Source organism: Elephas maximus, chromosome 21 (assembly GCF_024166365.1).
Source record: "Elephas maximus indicus isolate mEleMax1 chromosome 21, mEleMax1 primary haplotype, whole genome shotgun sequence".
Lineage (NCBI taxonomy): Eukaryota > Metazoa > Chordata > Mammalia > Proboscidea > Elephantidae > Elephas > Elephas maximus.
In genome coordinates this window covers 38,626,592-38,642,323 of record NC_064839.1, presented here as the reverse complement: position 1 = coordinate 38,642,323, position 15,732 = coordinate 38,626,592, and the positions used below count along the sequence as shown (strand labels likewise).

The window sequence follows — 15,732 nt, the reverse complement described above, 5'->3', positions numbered from 1 at the left end:
CGCAGCAGCCGCTGGGCAATAGAAGCAATATACTCTCGGCGCCGAGAGTGACACTCACCGGCCCGAAACCTCGAATGAAACCAGCAGCTCCGGGGGCGGCGGCAGCAGTGGCAGCAGGAACCGAACATCCAAAATGGCGGCTTCCTCGCCTCACCACCGCTACCGCAGGCGGAGGGATCCTTAGGAGGGACGGAGTTTTAACTAACTTCACACACTATTGCATAAACTTCGGGTTCCTATCCTCCTCTCCTTATCGATTCCGCACCCTCTAACTGCAACCTTTTGCGCCTCTCTTCTGCTATTATCCAAGAATCTAGACGTCGCCGAGGACTATTTGCCACGGAGGAAGCGACTGCCCCTGGCCGAGCGACGCGAAGCGTAGCAAGGTTCGGGGCTGTCACTGATGACGCGAGACGCTGCTGCCGAGTCACCGCTGCGATGAGTCTGAACAAGAAGGATCCGGTCAACCCCGGAGCTGACGAACATTGGTTCCGCTTTGTGGGGGGAGGGGGGAGGGAACGGGTTGGGCTAATGGCACCTGAAGGGGGCGGGGCTAGGTAAAGTAGCAGAGGAAGTGAGAAAGGAGAGGCAGGTAAGGGGTGGAGAACCCCGAGCCAAATCATAATCCACTGAAATCCCAAGCTCTTTCAGATCACCTCTGCATGAAGAGTTAAAGGAGGACACAGTACCATCATTCAACCCCTGCATTGGACAAGTCATTTAAACTCTGTGGGCCTCACTTCCCTCTTATGTAAAAAAAAAAAAAAAAAAAAAGGATTAGGCTAGTGATAAAACCTTTCCAGACTGGGCTTTCTGTGTATGTCTTCATGAACTAATAACCTGAACCATAGGAAGCCCAACCAGACAGTTCCTGGCTTGATAAATAATTACTAACACCTGACCAAGAATATTTTCCATGTGAACATAAACAGTGTCATGATATCTTGTCCTATTTAAAGAAAAGGTGACCTACCTAGACTAAAACTCTTCGGTTAGATTGGAGATAAAGTGCCCCCCAAAGTGAATAAAGCACAGCACCCGGCTGGATGCACCAGTGAACCGAACTAATCACAAGCATTGAGTTTAGGACCTGAGTGTCATTGGAAAGAGTTTGTATTTTTTTTTTTTTTTCTCCCTTAGGCAATCATTTTCAGGGGGTTCAAAACACTGCAAAAGATGAACGGGGTAGCCCATCTGTACAATTTTGTCCTTAAACTACCGGATCATGCAAGGTGGCTGAAATAGTAATAATAGTAATCATCTTTTACCATTATTAAATATCGCTATCACATTGTTAACGAAGCACCTTCATATGCATATGTATTTTGACCCTCCCGACAACCGCCTGAGTCAGGCTGGGTAAGTGTAAGTAACTTAGTTGTATAAATAAGGAAACTGAAATTCAGACACTGACTTACCAAAGGATCCGCCCCTCCTTTCTCCCCTATGCCGCTGTAGTCCTGCTACCAAAAAACCAAAAACCCTTTGCCATCGAGTCGATTCCGACTCATAGCAACCCTATAGGACAGAGTAGAACTGCCCCATAGAGTTTCCAAGGGGAGGCTGGTGGATTCGACCTTTTGGTTAGCAGCCCAACGCTTAACCACTGCCCCTCCAGTGGTCCTACCCTGCAAATTGGGAAACAGTAACCTCTCGTCGTCCTCCCCGCCCCCCGCCCCGTCCCACCTACACACACACAGTCTCTCTCTGTCTCTCTCTCTCTATCTCTCTGTCTCTTTCTCTGTCTCTGTCTCTCTCCCCCCCCCCCCCCCGTCTTTGTGTCTATCTCTGCCTTTCTCACGGTGGATTTGACCCAAAGCAAATAGTTTAGGGAGTGGAATGCTTTTGGAATTCAGCACCCTCTTCTGCAGGAATACCATATGATGCCATACCTGGGTTTCTCTGAGGTATAGCTATTCAAGAAGGAAGGTGCTTTATTCCACCAGGCCAAATGGCAGACCATTAAAGAGAAAATTGCAGACATTACAAAATGGAGACCACTCCAAGCTTGTTTGTTTTTTTTTTTTTTACTTGTATTTCACAATATTTATAATTACCAAACCCCTCCTTCATACAACTGAAAATTAAAAGCAATTGGCCCAGTATATAAAGGGTCTTCATTATCCCAGGATCTTTGGTTTCCCTGGGCAGTGATTAAAGTCTGGAAAGGTTTATTCCTCATCTTCTCAAATATAATCCCTAATCCCAGATAAATAAATTACAGAACTTCCATAAAATGGAATATTATGTTGCCAGTGAAAACAACTATAGCTCTATCTTTATCACCGTATGGCAAATTTTTTTAAATAATATTACAAAAAAGTATTATAAAATGAGCTTGTAAAAACTACATATGCATAGAAAGAAATTTGAAGGATAAAACTACAACACAAAAATAGCTATTTTGGGGTGGTGGGGTTATAGATGATTTTCACTTCTTTACAATTTTTTTTTTTTTTTTTGCTGTTTTTGGTTTTGGTTTTTGTGTTGCATCAAGCATACTGTACTTTTATAGTTGGGGAAAAAAACAGACTTTTACACTTTGAAAAAAATTCTTAAGATAATGAAGTTTTTCAGATCCAAATGCTAAAGATAATTTTTGTTTTTAAAACACCAACAGCCTAAGAAGATTTAACAAACTTCTAGGAATAGAGAATGGCTGGGAGAAAACATCATTGTTTCTATGATTTTGTTTTTTATTGATAACTTACGTGCTTCAATTTAACAAATAACAACTGAAAAAGCATTGGCCAGGAGTCAAACCACTTGGGTTCCAGTCCTAGTTCGGTTTAAGTAACTTCCTGCTCTGAGCAAGACATTCAATATCTACGGGTTATGGCTTGCCTTGTTCCAAAATAGATTTAGAGAGGTGGCACAGTGCTTAAAAAAGCTTGGCTGCTAACCAAAAGGTTGGCGGTTTGAATCCAACAGTCACTCCTTGGAAACCCTATGGGGCAGTTCTACTCTGTCCCATAGGGTTGCTGTGAGTTGGGATCGACTCAACCACACAGGACAACAACAACTACAAGTGACAATAGCACAAACGTATGCTGTCTTACAGTTTACAAAACTATTTTCATATACATTGACTCATTTGCTGTTCACCCACCATGGGCTTGTAAAACACATGGGCGCTATTGCATAGTGGTTAAGAGAATGGGTTTCTAGCGATAGCCTGCCTGGGCTTAAAACCTTGTCCTTCCACTCATCCTTGTGTGACCTGCAGAAAGTTATTTAACATCTCTGAACTTTCATGAGCCTCTTTCTCATCTGTTAATGAGTCTTCCTCCAATCCTGATGCCCCGTTCTTCTTCAAATAGTCCAGCTTCTCAGCCTATTTGCTCAGCATACAGATTAAATAGGTATGGTGAAAGGATACGATCCTGACACACACCTTTCCTGACTTTAAACCATGCAGTATCCCCTTGTTCTGTACGAACAACTGCCTCTTGATCTATGTAAAGGTTCCTCATGAGCACAATTAAGTGTTCTGGAATTCCCGTTCTTTGCAATGTTATCCATAATTTGTTATGATCCACACAGTCAAATGCCTTTGCGTAGTCAATAAAAACACAGGTAAACATCCTTCTGTTATTGTCTGCTTTCAGCCAGGATCCATTTGACATCAGCAATGATATCCCTGGTTCCACATCCTCTTCTGAAACCAGCCTGAATTTCTGGCAGTTCCCTGTTGATATACTGCTGCAGCCATTTTTGAATGATCTTCAGCAAAATTTGTTTGCATGTGATATTACTGATATTATTCTATAATTTCTGCATTTGGTTGGATCACCTTTCTTGGAAATATGCATAAATATGGATCTCTTCCAGTCAGTTGGCCAGGAAGCTGTCTTCCATATTTCTCGACATAGACGAGTGAGCAACTCTAGCACTGCATCTGTTTGTTGAAACATCTCAATTGATACTCTGTCAATTCCTGGGGCCTTGTTTTTCGCCAATGCCTTCAGAGCAGCTTGGATTTCTTCCTCCAGTACCATCGGTTCCTGATCATATGCTACTTCTTGAAATGTTTGAACATCGACTAATTCTTTCTGGCATAGTGACTCTGTGTATTTCCTCCATCTTCTTTTGATGCTTCCTGCGTCATTTAATATTTTCCCCATAGGATCCTTCACTATTGCAACTCGAGGCTTGAATTTTTTCTTCACAACTGGACCAATGAGCAATATCACGATAAACGGAGAAAAGACTGAAGTTGTCAAGGATTTCATTTTACTTGGATGCACAATCAACACCCATGGAAGCAGCAGTCAAGAAATCAAATCATTGAGTAAATCTGCTGCAAAGGACCTCTTTAAAGTGTTGAAAAGCAAAGTCCTTGAAGACTAAGGTGCGCCTGACCCAAGCCATGGTATTTTCAATTGCATCATATGCACGTGAAAGATGGACAAGTAAGACCGAAGAAGAACTGACTCCTTTGAATTGTGGCATTGGCGAAGAACATTGAATATACCATGGACTGCCAAAAGTACAAACAAATCTGTCTTGGAAGAAGTACAACCAGAATGTACCTTAGAAGCAGGGATGGCATGACTGCATCTTACGTACTTTGGACATGTTGTCAGGAGGGATCAGTCCCTGGAGAAGGACATCATGCTTGGCAGAGTACAGGGTCAGTGGAAAAGAGGAAGACCCTCAATGAGGTGGATTGACACAGTGGGTGCAACAATGAGCTTAAGCATAACAACGATTGTGAGGATGGCACAGGACCAGGCAGTGTTTCGTTCTGTTGTGCATAGGGTCGCTATGAGTCGGAGCTGACTCGACAGCACCTAACAACGACAACAACATTCTTATCTGTAAAATGGGGTTAATAATAACATCAACATCTTTAAGCTGGTGTAATGATGAGCTGATACATTTAAAGCACTTAGAACAGTGGTTGGTGAATACAAAGAGCTCAATAACTATCGGCTCTCTTTAGAGCAAACATTATCATCCCTATTTTAGAAAGGAGAAAACAGAGGCTCAGACAAATTAAATGATTTATCACACTTTCATACAGCAGAGACTAGACTCAAATCTAGACCTTCCAATTTTCAATATGCTTTTTTTTTCTAGCCCAGTACCTGCCAAATAGTAATTATTTCAATTAATATGCTGCCTGATTCTTTCCTGTCCTGTGTATACCAGAATCTATAACAGACATTTCAAAAGAGTCTGTCCCTACCCCCCAGAAAATTATAATCTCACTGGGGAAAATTAGATTTTTTTTAAAATCCACAAATTACAAATATATCAGCAATACTATTACTCAGCAGATTAGTAAATTCTAGTACAAAAAGACCAAAAACGAGAGCTCGCTGGAAGCCAGAGCAGTCAAAGAGGGCTTTTGGAAGATATAGCATGTCTGTTGGAATCTGCGGTACTAGAGAGGGTTCTCTCTCTTGGGCTTAGGGATGCAGTGGAGTTCTTAAACGACTCATTAGTATCAGCAGCTGAAGCCACATGACCTTTACAGCAGATGAGGAAGGCTGTCTCTGCAGAAATGCGGTCAGCATCTTTCACAAGGAACTCTTCCTGCCTCTCCACATGCCAGAGACCTCAGCCCAGAAAGGCCACTGAAGAGGGAGCACATCTCTGTAGGAAATACAGTGATGCGAGTCAAAGAGGCAGCTCCACTGGACTGTGTTGTTATCATCTGAGTCACCCAAATCCATAAATAGTCCCTCTGCTGTTGTTTATGTAAGGTTTTCAGAAAAAGCATTTTTACAACCCTTTTAAATATGGCCCCTTGTCACAATTTATCCTGACCAGAGAAAAAGGCTTACGAATTAATCCTTCAGTTATGACAACAGCCAGCAATAATGTGAAAATTAAAATTCCAGTAGGCAATTCCATACACTCTTTGACCATCTCCCAAGAGCATTAAGAAATACATGTTCCCTCAAAGTGAAGACCAAAGCCCAGAGGATGTGAGGTTCAGCCAAGCTCCCTCTTTGCTTTAGAGAGGTTTTAAACAGCTTTGAGTGCTACCTGAGATGTTTTATGTCATAATGTTTTTTTGTTTGTTTGTTTTTCTTGTAGAGTGGTTACAATTGGTTTGTAAATGATTCTGTTGTATGTCGCACCTTTGGAGTAAAAAATATCACCAGGTTTCAGACTGGAATCAATTCAAACCCTAAGTTGAGGAAATGATACTAATCTCTTGTTAAGGAAGACAAAACTGAGGCCCCCAGAGGAGGATAAGCCACCCAGAAACAGAGCAGGACTACTGACTCATTGTTGTCTACTTAGTAATTTCCTTAATGTGGACACCACCATTTGCCTAGAAGGATCCATGGTAATTTGTTTCCGTTGGCCTTTAGGTGCATTGCCCCATTCTTGTTCCTCTAAAATCAGTCCTACAGTTGCTTTAAAATTGGCCCAGGAAGTCCAAGAACTGTTGGGACATCTGAAGTAACTGGGGCAGCCAATCTCTGGTGCCAAGTTCAGGAAACACCAAACTCCTTCTCTGCCAAGCCACTCACGAATGCCAGAGGATGGCCTAGGGCTTGAGCAGGTGCCAGTAGGAGATCCCTTACTCCTGAGGAGGGGCTGCCAGCTTGCTAGGCAGGGTCCCTGGTCCTGGTTTGGAAGATCCTCCCTTCAACCCTACATTCTTTGAATAAGTTTTTGCTGTTGTTTTTTTAATGGGGGCTGGGGGGGATCCAAGAATGGAATATTGAACATCAAATTGATTTTTTAAGGAGAGAGAATGGTTTACAGGTATCACTTTTTCACATACAAAGGGGTCAACATAAACCCTCCTGGACACATAAAATAGAATTCTGAAATAAATACTTAACATAACCAATAATTGCATTCTGAGAAATTAATTTGGCCATTTTATTTTCTCAGGCTTTCCTCTCTTCAGTTTCACAGTTGTTGTTGTTAGGTGCAGTCAAGTTGGATCCAACTCACAGTGACCCTGTGTACAACAGAAGGAAACACTGCCCAGTCCTGTATCATCCTCACAACTGTTGCTGTGTTTGAGACCATTGTTGTAGCCACTATGTCAATTCATCTCGTCGTGGGTATTCCTCTTTTTCACTGACCCTCTCCCTTCCCAACCATAATGTCCTTCTCCAGGGACTAGTCCCTCCTGATAACATGTCCAAAGTATACAAGACGACCTCTCGATATCCTCACTTCCAAGGAGCACTCTGGCTGTACTTCTTTTAAGACACACTTGTTCATTCTTCTGTCAGTCCATGGTATATTCAATATTCTTCACCAACACCATAATTCAAAGGCATCAATTTTTCCTCCGTCTTCCTTAGTCATTGTCCAGCTTTTGCATGCATATGAAATGATTGAAAATATCATGGTTTGGGTCAGGCATACCTTAATCCTTATGATCATTAAGGTTGTGTGTCAACTTGGCTGGGCCATGATTCTCAGTAGTCTGGTGGTTATGATGTAGTTTGGCAGTCATATGATGATGTGATCACTTCCATGATGAGATTTGATATAACGTGATCACCTCCATGATCTGCTGTGAGTAGACAATCAGTTGAAAGAGAGTTTCCTTGGGGGTGAGGCCCGGATTGAATATAACAAGTGGACTTTCTGGCAAGGCTTTTCCTTGCTCTGGTTCCTGCAGCTAGCTCTTCTTGTCTGACCTCCAGTTCTTGGGACTTGAGCTAGCAGCTTACCTGCAGTCTTGCCTGCCGATCTTGGGATTCATTGATCTTCGCAGCCTGTGAGCAAAAACCCTGCTGTTTGACCGGCTGATCTTGGATTTGCCAGACCCTGGGGCTATGTGAATCAGGAGAGGCCTCTATTCAATGTCCCACCGACTTGGGACATTACAGCCTCTACAATCCCGTGAGCCATTTCCCTGCTACAAATCTCTCTCTACATATATTTATACACTTTACTGGTTTTGTTTCTCTAGAGCCAGCCTAAGACTGTGCTCAAAGTGACATCTTTGCTTTTCAACACCTTAAAGAAGTCTTTTGCAGCACATTTGCCCAGTGCAATACATTGCCTGACTTCTTAACTGCTGCTTCCATGGGCGTTGATTGTGGATCCAAGTAAAATGAAATCCTTAACAACTTCAATCTTTCCTCCATTTATCACAATGTTCCTTACTAGTCCAGTTGTGAGGATTTTTGTTCTCTTTATGTTGAGGTATAATCCATATTGAAGGCTGTAGTCTTTGATCTTCATCAGTAAGTCCTTCAATCCTCGTCACCTTCAGCAAGCAAAGTTGTGTTATCTGCATATTGCAGGTTGTTATTGAGTCTTCCTCCCATTCTGATGCTGCCTTCTTCTTCATGTAGTCCAGCTTCTTGAGTTATTTGCTCAGCACACAGATTGAATAAACATAGTGAAAGGATACAACCCTGATGCACACCTTTCCTGATTTTAAACCATGCAATATCCCCTTGCTCTGTTTGAACAACTGCCTCTTGGTCTATGTACATGTTCATCATGAGCACAATTAAGTGTTCTGGAATTCCCATTCTTCGCAATGTTATTCATAATTTGCTAAGACCCACATAGTCTAATGCCTTTGCATAGTCAATAAAACGCAGGTATCGGTCTCAGAGAATAACTAATATTTAATACACTAGAACATAGCAAGTAACAGAAACTGAACAGAAAACTCTTTATTGAGTACTTACTAAGTGCTAAGGAATTTTACATATATTATTTCTTTTAATCCTCATTATTGTCCACATTTTAGAGATGAGAAAACGGAGGCACAGAGTTAGTAAGTGGCAGAGTCTAAATTTGAACCCAGGTATATAGGATTCCACTTATTTCCTGGAAATACTTCTTTCATTTGCTGTCAGTGTTTACACTTCCTTTCTTGAAGATAGCCTTTAAAAAAAAAAAAAAGATATTCATTCCTCTAACTTCCTAGCTCTCTCACACACATACGCCAAAAAGCTTACAAAGCTAGTAAGCGTAGGGGTGGGATTTAAATACATGCCAGTCTGCTTCCATGGAAAAAAAAAGAGAAAATTATGAAAGAAATAAGAATCGAAGAAATACTAAAATTTATTGAATACAATTCATAAAATTCAGTAGGTCAGAAATCGGCATGTAAGAATCACAGAATTTTAAGGGGCAGAAATAACTATGTGCATGTGCACACACACACACATTATTACAGTAGACAGAGAACCATAGAATTTAAGAGAAGGAAGAAAAAGTGAATGAGAAAACTTGAGACACTTACACAAGTGGCCATGTTCATTTGTGCCCAGGAGCACTGATTCCCAGGCAAATGCTCAATCTAAGACTAAGGAATTATGAGGATTTTTTTTTTCTTAGCATTTCAAGTCTTCTGTTAAGATCTTCAAAGTCAACCTCTTCAGAATCATAAGGGTCAATGGATGAGCTTGCTTGAAGTTCTACATGAGGCAAATCAGGCAGCATAAACTTATCAAAACCAATCTTGGTTCTTGATTCTGACTTTCAAAAAGTTTGGGGGCTGAGTCCTGGACCTGTTCATTTCCATAAATGTAATTAAAAGTCACAGCAAACCATTAATCCAGAAAACCCAGTCTAAAAGACAGTAGGGCTAACTGCATTTGAGAGTGCAGCATAGACAATGCCTGGAAACCTGGACAATTCTTCCATCATGGAAATGGTGGTGGTAGCAGTTACATTTTGGTGACAATCATTTTCAAGGGCAACCTGGACTCTTCAATAAGGCGCAATTTTTCAGAAGGTACCAGAATGATTGTGTGTGGTAGTGATTTTAAAACTTTTTTGGGTTAAAGACCTCTTTGAGATTTTATAACAGCAATGGATCATCTCCCTACATACGTGAAATTTTGCCTATCACTTCTCGGGGTCCCTGGGTGAACTCTAGGCAAATAAAGTTATTCACAGTAGAGGGCTAACATGGGAATTCAGTATATTTGCCTTAGACCAAGTTCCCAGTGATGAGGTATCTATTATGAATAGCTTTATTTTCCTGCTATCATTGAGCTGATAATTTTTAGAATCTGCTTGCTGAAAACTGGGAAGTCCATACTCCATTTCAAAATATTATCCACATTGAAGACTAATAGCTACCAAGTATAAAAGAACACACCATACTTCTGGTAAATCACTAATAAACTTCTCTCATCAAAGGAGGAATAGTCTCGTAGCAGCTCAAGTATCTTCAACAAATATCAAGCAGTTCCAACTTCCACCAGCATTCCCTCTACTTACTAGAAGTTAGTACAGGAAGCAAATCATTATTCTTATAGACATCATTCTGAAAGAAAAAAAGATCACTGGGAAATGATTGGTTTGTGTTCCAAATGTGTATTTTGCACATATATATATATATAAAAAAAAAACCTTTGCAGTCGAGTTGATTCCAACTCATAGCAACTCTGTAGGACAGAGTAGAACTACCCAGTAGGGTTTCTAAGCAGGAACTGGTGGATTTGAACTCCTGACCTTTCGGTTAGCTGCTGAGCTCTTAACCACTGTGCTACCAGGGCTTCATTTTCCATATAACCCAGAAACCCAGTGCCTTCGAGTCGATTCCGACTCATAGCGACTATAAGCTCTAAATAAATATTTCTTAAAATTAACTTGGAATTAACTAAAGTTAATTTTATCACAGTCAAATTTCCTTCTTGTTTGGAAGAGTTTTGTTTTGTTTTTTATGCTTTCTAGAAATTAATGGAGTGATTACACGTCTTGCTTCTTCTGTCACTTGTGGCTTCGTACAGGAACCCAGGAAATCCTTCTTTTTGGGTATGAAGATGCTACTTGTGAAAGGTGATTCAGTTTAATAAAACCAGAAGATTTTATTTTCAACATGAAAGTAAGCTGTATAAATTGAACAAATCTGAAACATGGGTCTAAATCGCTGCACGTCAAAAACTTTCAAACTTGTCCAGATCATACAATGTTCTTCGCGATCTATACTGTGGTATTGTCAGAAGGTTGATGAGCAAGATGATTGCAAATATACCACTGGCTTTAGAAAACTTCATAAGATCATTTTACTATTCAAAAGGCCCAGTTAGAAATATATTCTGGCATTCTCTGTAATCCCATCCCAGATTCGGGTTTCCTATGCATACTAACCTGTCTTTCAAGAGGAAGGAATGAGAACTAGGAGGCTGCAGATGGCACGGGCAAGAGCCCTGGTGCAGCTATTAGTAACGCCCCAGGTAGATCACCAGTTCCTGCTACAGTGCCACCTCCTCTGCCAAGAGCATCTTTCTTGAGATCCTCAGTAAATTCAGTACTGACCAGGTCTGCTGGGGCTTCAGCCTGATTCAAAAGGATAAGAATCACATTGGGCTCTTTATTTATTATATATTTGTTTACTGCTTACCTACTATATGCCAAACACTCTTGGAAACACTGGGAAAGAAATGGTGAGCAAAGAGACATGGTCCCTGCCTCATGAAGCTTATAGTCTAGTATAAGTAAGTTACAGTTAAAGACAAACTTCAGGCTTTCTAGCCCACGTACTTCTTCTTTCTCTGTCTTCCAGTGACTATGCGTTGAGGATCTATGGGGTCAGACACTGAAGTACACCAATGATTAAGAGCTATATGTAAATATGCATAGACATATCTACAAGAAAGTTTATCAAACTTTGTTGTTGTCAAAAAAAAAAAACCAACTGTGTTGATATCTTTGTCAGCTGCAGTTGACTGACTTACAGTGACCCTATGTACAAAAGAACAAAATGTTGCCCAGTCTTGCATCATCCTCACGATCACTAGCATGTTGAAGTCCATTTTTGAGGCTTACTGCACCAATCCATCTTACCGAGAGTTTCCCATATCCTCTTTGGCCCTTACTTCACCACACACGATGTTCTCCTCTAGTGACTGATCCCTCCTGATGACATGCCCACAGCAAATGAGTTGGACAATATTCTCTTGAGATCCACAGGTTTCCATTAGTTAATTTTTGAAAGTAGATCACCAGGCCTTTCTTCCAAGTCTGTCTTAGTTTGTAAGCACTACTGAAACCTGTCCACCATGGGTGACCCTACTGTTATTTGAAATACCAGTGGCATAGCTTCCTGTATCATAGCAATACCTGAGCCACCACAGTACAACAAATGGGTGGTGAGAGATAGGTGGTGGTATCAAATTTTAGTAGTGGCAAACTATGTATTTATTCATTCACTTTACAAAAGTTATGGAAACCTGATATATGCCAATATATGCCAGCCACAGTGGTAGAGATGCAAGAGTGATAAAAACAGACAAAGATCCTCGCCCTCTTAAAGCTGACATTCTGGTGGGGGAGAGAGATAATAAATGAGGTAACTAAGTAAACTATATAGTATGTTAGATAGAGATAAAATCTATACAGAAAAAAATAAAGCAGAGAAGAGGGAGGAGGTTGATATTTTAGAGAAGGTGGCCTGTATGTGCCTTAGAGAAAAGGAAATATTTAAGTACAGACCTGAAGGAAGTAAGGTAGAGACCATGCAGGTATCTACAGAAGCAAAGGGAACCAGAAGTAGAAAGGTTCTGAGATAGGGTGTGCCTTGTACATTTAAAGAAGCATGAGGAGGCCACTTGGCTGATGCAGAGTAAACAAGGGGGAGAGTGGAGAGTCTGAGAGCAGAGAAAGTTGGGAGAGTGGTGTGGACAGCCTTACCAGTCATAGGAAAGACTCTGGCTATTATTCTAGGTGCAATGAAAAGCCATCGGAGGGCTTTCAAAGCAAAGAAGTGACATGATCTGACTTAGGTATTAACAGGATCTCCGACTGCTATGTTGAGCATCAATTAATGGGGAGCAGGGGTAAAGGCAGGAAAACTAGTAAAAAGGCTATTGCAATAATCAGGCAGATCATTGTGGGCTGGACCAATGTACAGCAGTAAATATAGTGAGAAGTGGCAAAATTCTAAATATATGTCCAAGATAAAGTCTGTGGGATTTGCTGACAGATTGGTTGAAAGAAAGGGAAGGGTCAAGGAAGACGCCAAGATTTTTTGCCATAGCATAGAATTATCATTAACTGAGATGGCAAAGACTATAGAATGAGTAGGTTTTCAGAAGCGGTGAATATTATGAGCACATTTTGGATATGTCAAGTGTGAGATGTCTCTGAAACATCAAAGCGAAGATGTCAAGAAGGCAGGTGGATACATAAGTCTAGAGTTCAGAAGAAAGCCTTACTAGTGATATACCTGTGGAACCAAACCCAAACCAAACCCAGTGCCGTCGAGTCGATTCTGACTCATAGCGACCCTATAGGACAGAGTAGAACTGCCCCATAGAGTTTCCAAGGAGCGCCTGGCAGATTTGAACTGCTGACTTTTTGGTTAGCAGTTGTAACACTTAACCACTACGCCACCAGGGTTTCCATAAATGTGGAAGTCCTCACCATAAAGATGGTATTAGGAACCATGGGGTTGGATGAAAACATCTAGGGTGTAGGGAAGAAAGAGAAAAGGTCCACAGACTGAGCCCTTGGGAAGATTCCTATTGGCATTTCATGTGGCTTTTACTTCTCCAAAGTCCCTTTCTGCATTGTTAAAATTTTTATAATATGTAACTTCTCAATACATCATATAGCCTTCTGAAAGATAAAAGAGGAATAAAAGCCAGACAAACTGCAAGAATAGAGAACAAAAGACTCTCTGAGACTATTGCCGTGACCCACTCTTTAAATCCAGAACCAAGCCTAGCCCTTGAAATCACCCTTTGGTGGAACTGCAGAGTGGCACACAAAATAAAGGATATTACCCATAAGATCAGCATCCTACTTAAAAACCATCAGTATGAAAAAGGAATAAAGAGTCTCCATCAGGAGCAAACCATCAGAAAAGAAAACTGTGCCTTTTAACCATAATCCGACATGGTACATGCTACACGAGCAGTTAGAGGACAGCGCCACAGGAACACCAAGGGTAGAACAGACTCCTTTTTCTGCCCCATTTTAAGCACGCCCACAAGAAACCAAAGTTTGACACCTGAGTAAAAGGGCCATCCTCTATAAAGAAGTTATCAAAAACAGAGTTACAAATCACTAAAACATATAGCTCCTCAAGGGGAATTATTTGAGAGGCATTAGGGAGGAAACAGTCCATATCCACAGCTTGGGAGCTTAATCTGCTCTGTGATAATAGTGATGACGATGATCAAAAGCAAAATCGATGATATTGCTATATGCCAGGCATTACATTAAGTTCCTTATATAATCTCCCTTAACCACCACAACAAACTTATAAGCTAGGAACTATCATTATTCCCATTTTTACAGTCCACAAGAACTAAGTCTTTGAGAGTGTAAATCACTTGCCTGAGGTCTTATGGTTAATAAATGATGAAGCTAGGATCTGAATATGGGTCATCTCACTACTAAACTTAGACTCTTAACAAGGCCTAAATGATACTGCCTTGTCACTTAGGGTCTAACCAAACCCACTGCCGTCGAGTTGATTCTGACTTGTAGCGACCCTACAGGACAGAGTAGAACTGCCCCATAGAGTTTCCAAGGAGCGCCTGGCGAATTCGAACTGCCGACCTTTTGGTTAGCAGCTGTAGCACTTAACCACTACGCCACCATGGTTTCCACTTAGGGTCTAGTAGCCTTTATTCCAAGAGCTCTTAATTAAAATACAAAATATCCCCAGGTCAAAGTTGTGATTTTAAAAACTAAAAACTGTTTTACACACTGGATTAAACTTTAGGTACCTTCATCTCTGCTTTCTCTTCCTTTGCCAACAACTTAAAAGGGTCCTCTGAGAACCCCTGAGGGACCAGGAGAGCAGTGGGGTGCAGACCGCAAATTCTCATAAAAAGACCAGACTTAATGGTCTGGCTGAGACTAGAAGGACCGTGGTGGTCATGGTCCCCAGACCTTCTGTTAGCCCAAGACAGGAACCATTCCCAAACCAACTCTTCAGACAGGGATTGGACTGGACAATGATACTGGTGAAGGGCGAGCTTCTTGGATCAAATAGACACATGAGACTATGTTGGCATCTCCTGTCTGGAGGGGAGATGAGAGGGTGGAGAGGGTCATAAGCTGGTCAAATGGAGATGAAAAGAGAGAGTGGAGGGAAGGAGTATGCTGTCTCACCAGAGGGAGAGCAATTGGGAGTATACAGCAAGGTATGTATAAATTTCTGTATGAGAGAGTGACTTGATTTGTAAAGCATAATTTAAAAAAAAAGTATCCTCTGATAGTTAGCAAAAGTCAAGCTCTACTGGGAACAGTATATGGGTGGAGAAAATTTCTCCTACTTTACAGTTCCGCCAAAACCACTCTGGAAGCCACATCCGTAAGTAGAAGGCATCTTCTAGTGTGCAATAAAAATCTCAGCTCTAAGTTCTCCTTTATTGGAAGCACTCACCGTAATGGTGGATTTATATGGCACATTATAGTTCTTAGCAATCTGTATCAGGTATTGTTCCACTAGGGCTTGGGGTAGGGTGTCCATATTTAATTTACACATTAGCTGCAAAATAGAGATCACAGGAGATTTGGTCACACGCATACCTACAAAATAAGAAACAAAAGGAGTTTAGACAGTCTTTCACCTCTGAACATTGCTCTTCATCTTTCTAGTCTCTGTTGTTTAATGTATAGGGTAGTTTTTTTTAAGAAGTATAATTGAGCAACAACAAGGAGTAGTCCTGCTTGAATGCACCACATGACCACTCATTTGAACTTCTACTACAGGCCAGCCCTATCCTGAGGTCTAGAAACCACAAGCCAAACAGAGTAAGAGGATGAAAACAGACAAACAAAATATTCTGAATCAAGAACTCTGTGATAAGCATA

The 15,732-nt window shown here is 41.1% G+C and overlaps 1 protein-coding gene and 1 long non-coding RNA gene across 3 annotated transcripts in view; both read right to left on the bottom strand.

Annotated features, from left to right (window-relative positions):
* AP1G1 (adaptor related protein complex 1 subunit gamma 1) overlaps positions 1 to 413 on the bottom strand; it is a 71,150-nt gene extending 70,737 nt beyond the window's left edge. For both annotated transcript variants that reach the window (XM_049863857.1, XM_049863856.1), the window contains exon 1: positions 59 to 413. The gene's annotated coding sequence lies outside the window, so the exon portion shown is untranslated. The remainder of the gene's footprint in view (positions 1 to 58) is intronic.
* An 8,263-nt stretch (positions 414 to 8,676) lies between these two features.
* On the bottom strand, positions 8,677 to 15,543 carry LOC126064778 (uncharacterized). Its single transcript, XR_007514636.1, has 3 exons — positions 15,302 to 15,543; positions 9,194 to 11,241; positions 8,677 to 8,832 (listed from the first exon to the last, which is right to left on the bottom strand). It is a non-coding gene; the product is annotated as an uncharacterized LOC126064778 (long non-coding RNA).
* Between the last annotated feature and the right edge of the window lie 189 nt (positions 15,544 to 15,732).